General features: G+C 44.5%; 1 long non-coding RNA gene across 1 annotated transcript; it reads left to right on the top strand.

The window, feature by feature from the left end:
- The first annotated feature begins 301 nt into the window (after positions 1-301).
- Positions 302-2,726, top strand: LOC144281670 (uncharacterized). Its single transcript, XR_013350099.1, has 3 exons — positions 302-1,026; positions 1,523-1,678; positions 2,081-2,726. It is a non-coding gene; the product is annotated as an uncharacterized LOC144281670 (long non-coding RNA).
- Positions 2,727-4,466: the final 1,740 nt, after the last annotated feature.

The raw sequence follows: 4,466 nt of genomic DNA, 5'->3' as shown, positions 1-4,466 counted from the left end.
AAATTGCATGCTGCAAAAATTCATGTCACTATTATCTTCTTGATTGACTTCTAATACATAAAAGTTATGAGTTAAAACCTATAAAATATATGTTTCATAATTATTTGTCAATTTTAATCTGTTTTGTACATCCGTGCATCCAAATGCTTGACATCCATGTCAAAATGATTTAAGCATTAAGAGGATTCATCATCTTACAAAGAAAGAAATTTCAGGGTTGGCCAAGTTGATGGCTCAGCGCCGTCAATGAGGACGCAGGTTCCCTCTCCTTTTCTGTTTAGCCTTCCTCAGGGTGTTGTCTTTGGACTAACTCCCCTCAAGATAGCAAGATGGTTGCCATAGTTCCAAGTATCCATGCACACACGGGAAGTATCCAGTGAGGAGAAAACATCTCTCCCTAGGAGCAAGTAATTTTTTCCAGAAGCCACTAAACAGGCCTCCCCTGGCATTTCATTGTGCAGAACTTGTTTACACCAGTTGTTGCAAAGAGAAGGCCCAGCATAATTGGCCTTTCCCGAATTGTGGAAGGGAGATGTGGACTCTGAACAAAATGTGGGCTGAGCCAGCACGAACATAGGAGAGAATAGCTCTTGGGACTCTACTAACAGTATCTGCTAGGATTTGGATTCCTTATATGAGTCATTTAATAAAACTATTTTGCTACTAAAAAATAAAAATGTTCAGAAGAAAACTTCTGGGTGTTTGAGAACTCTTCCAGGGCCAGGCCTTGGGGACTGTTTTTGCTGCCAGCCAGTTTTGCAGGAAGGGAGGCGAGAGCCCACGCCTACGCTAAACCCAGAGCTAAGCCTGCCCTTCAGCACACTTCCTCCCCTCTGCGACACTGGCTGACCTCTGCATGAAGATCGACCACTTAGAAGGTGCTTTCCCGTGTTGACCTTGTTCATCCTCAAGCTGTGATGCTGGCTAGGGACTCCAAAATCTAGTCGGCCTTCTGACCATCCTCCAACATCTGGGGGTGTCTTGAACAGAAGAGTCATTGGATCCACTGAATCAGAACCTCAGGAGGTATTTTTTTCCCCAAGCTCTCTGGGTATTTCTGCAATTGTGGGAAACAGTGCAAGGTTTGACATGGCTGGAGAGTTAGTGTAGCTGGACAAGAGACCGCAGGTGTGGGCAGGGGGCAGGTGAAGCCAGGGCCGGGAGTCAGGGCTGGGACTTTGTCTCATGGGACACAATCAGATGAGCACCTTGCTATCGCCATCCAGGTGATGGACATTAAGCCAACACCATGGGGACAGATAAAAGGAAAGAGCACTCAAGGGAGGCTAAGGAAACACAGTCAACGGGACTTTGTGTCTAATTAAATTGAGAGAAAGAGAGACCCGAAGTGGCTCCCAGGCATCTAGCTTGAGGGATTTTCTCTCTTAGCAGGTCCCTTTTCTCCATCGCTGGTTTTCTGGCCTAGGGAGACAGCTCTGACCAAAAGAATCCTCAACTCTTTCACCTCAGTGGAAATTTTCTTCCCTTCCTCTGCTTCCACCCCCACTTGTTCCTCTGACAGCTGAACTGCCAGCACTGCCTGTGCCCGGGGCTTCTGAATCCTCCCACACAACCCAACAACCTGCCCATTCATCCTGCAACCCGCAAGAACAGCCGGAAACCACCAGGCTTCCACCAAACTGATACGTGATAGATTTTGTCCACAGGAACAAAATGAGTAAGTCCAGCCCATCTCAGCTGGAAAGGAAATACCCATTTACACTCTCAGCAACGAGAGGGGCAGTGTGGGACTAATCTCGAAGTCAATAAAACGTTAATGTGTAAATGAAGAAAACAGTGAAAGTGTATGATGAGTATCCAGTCTAGGCCGGATCAGAAGATAATTGAAATCTCGAGCTGTGTTCTTGAATACTTGTATTTATTCTACTACACTGTATTCTAAATAAAGTAAATTCTACTGTTTTGCTGAAACACTAATGGAAACTGTGAGAGAACAGTAGGAGGGTAAAAATGAAAATCCTTGAATTTCCTGAATGCTAGCACTTTAAGAATTTTTTAAAAACCACTCATGAAAAGCTCTGGCAAGTTTACTTTTTTGTTTTGCTTGTTTTGTTTTCAGGCAATGTTTTATGAGCACTATCTCCATCTGACCACTTCTGTTCTTCTGAGACCTCTAGGCTAACGCACCTTCTCTTCCTCGGGTCTGCATACAAAAATCCCTACACATCTCCACTTATTGCTCCATTCCCTAAAAACCTGACATGTGGTTCAGTTGCTGACAAATCCTGGATGAACACAGGGTACCCACTTCTTTGCCACTTCAGCAAAACACATTAAAGGGAGTCATTTCGTCTATAAAAGGGTGAAGGACTCTCATGATTGCAAATCTACCATTCATTCACTGAAGAGCAGGTGGGAACAGCGTTTAAAAAGAAACAGAGGTTTGGAATAGTGAATAAAAAAAAAATTATGGTTTATCTGTCCAGTGGCATTTTCTTCAATGACAGCAAAAATAAACTATTATCTTGATGTATGCAAATATATGGATGAATTTTGAAATATTTTTTTTAGGTAAAAGAAACAAGACCAAAATGGATGTATTACAGCAGATGATTCCATTTTTATAACATTTTATAAAATGCGGTGCACCTGGGTGGCTCAACGGTTGAGCGTCTGCTTTCAGGTCAGGGTGTGATCCCAGGGTCCCAGGATCGAGTCCCACATCCGGCTCCTTGCCGGGAGCCTGCTTCTCTCTCTGCCTGTGTCTCTGCCTCTCTCTCTCTGTGTTTCTCATGAATCAGTAAATAAAATCTTAAAAAAATTTTTTTTTATAAAATGCAAACTAATCTGTAACGACAAAAAAGACCCTGCATTGTGGTTGTCTAGGGCCGATGGATGGTAAGGACAAAGTACAAAGGAGTACAGGGAAACCTTTGGACGTGATACATTGATGATCTCGATGGTGGTGAGCATCTCACGAGCATATGCATATGTCAAATATCATCAAATATACACATTAAATATATGTAATTTATTATGCCTCAATTCTATGTAAATAGAGCTGTAAAAAAAAAAAGAAAAGCCAGGGAGAAAAATGATTGAACCTTCCCAACTGAAATTTTTTCAATATGGGAATGCTAATCATCTTCCTCTAAGGTAATTTTTCTTTATAATTTTACAGTTATTTTTGCAGATTTATGTTTCCACGCTAACCCCGCAAGTCATGTCAGGAGGTCCTTTCTATTTACCAGACACTTGGGCCTAATGAGGCTTCTAGAGGCACAGGCTGGCGGAGATGCAAAATTCGCCTTTTCTGTTTTGCTCGGTGCCATTCTCAGCTCGTGGTGGTTTCAAGGAGCCCCACTCCCAGCTAGACGCTCAGGCAGGCCCCGGGTTCCCCACTCGCTGCCCTTTCTCCCCCCTCCTCGTGGGCTGGAAGCTCCATCGAAGTGAGTGGCAGCTGTGTATGTGGAGAAGGTGAGCAAGAGTTCAGGTGGCGGGGAGGGGACTGGCTCCCTTGGGGAGAAGCTGCACACAGAGACCAAATGCCTTTGCTGAAGAGAAGCATGAAAGAGAAGTCTGCGCAAGGAGAGGGTGAAACTGAGGGCGCCCTGCAGAGAGAAGAGGCTGTTGCAGGCAGGTTTGGGTCCCTGAAAGGGAGGGCTTGTCGGAGGTGAGGTCCCAAAGGCCCCCTTTCCTCCACATCTTTGTCTGTCTGCCTTTTCCATTAACGGATGTCGCTGCGGCACTCATGATAATGATGTCTCAGATCTCCAGGAGCAATCCTGCTCACTGCAGACCCAGAACTCATGCCCTCAGAGCGTGGGCTAAGGCTCATCAGCTGATCCCTAAAGTGCACTGACATCAGTGCTCAAGGAGATGAAAAATTGTAGCCAGAATTATTTTTCCCAATAGCCATGACTCCAGTGTCATTGTATGTATTGAGAATATTTGCAATAATTCATGGAGTGGCTATTCAATAGCACTGCACCAAGCACTTGTACATAATATCTATTCAGATCAGTCAATAAGCCTGCAAGGGAGTTATTGTGATCCACATTCTAGAGATGAGAACACTGGAGCTCAAAGTCACAGTGACTTCCCGAAGACCATGTGCTTATGAAGTAGAGCTGCTAGGACTTGAGTCAAGGTGTGCCTAGCTCTAAAGCCAGCTCCTTTGCTTCCCTACCCACCCATTCCCCAAACCATGTTTTGTTGGACACAATCTGCTCCCTCACACCTCTTCTTTCTGTGTCCTACTCTGAGTTTTGTATGCTCTTATAGTCCAGCCTCCAAACAGGTTGTAAAAAGAGTTCAGTTTAGGCATAGCACCTCATTTTCAAAACAGAAGTGCAGAGATAAAAAAAAGCAGTCGGGGCATCAATGAATGCATCAGGAAAACTCTAGAGTTTTCGGTACATTTCCGTGCACATTCGAAATCTCTTTTTCTGGTCCTTGGAGACACTGCTGGCCTCTGAGCTTTTTCTCAAGGTGGTCCCAAGCAA

This window comes from Canis aureus, chromosome 13 (genome assembly GCF_053574225.1).
Source record: "Canis aureus isolate CA01 chromosome 13, VMU_Caureus_v.1.0, whole genome shotgun sequence".
NCBI lineage: Eukaryota > Metazoa > Chordata > Mammalia > Carnivora > Canidae > Canis > Canis aureus.
The sequence above is the reverse complement of the archived record's forward strand: the minus strand, read 5'-3'. Positions and strand labels throughout refer to the sequence as shown.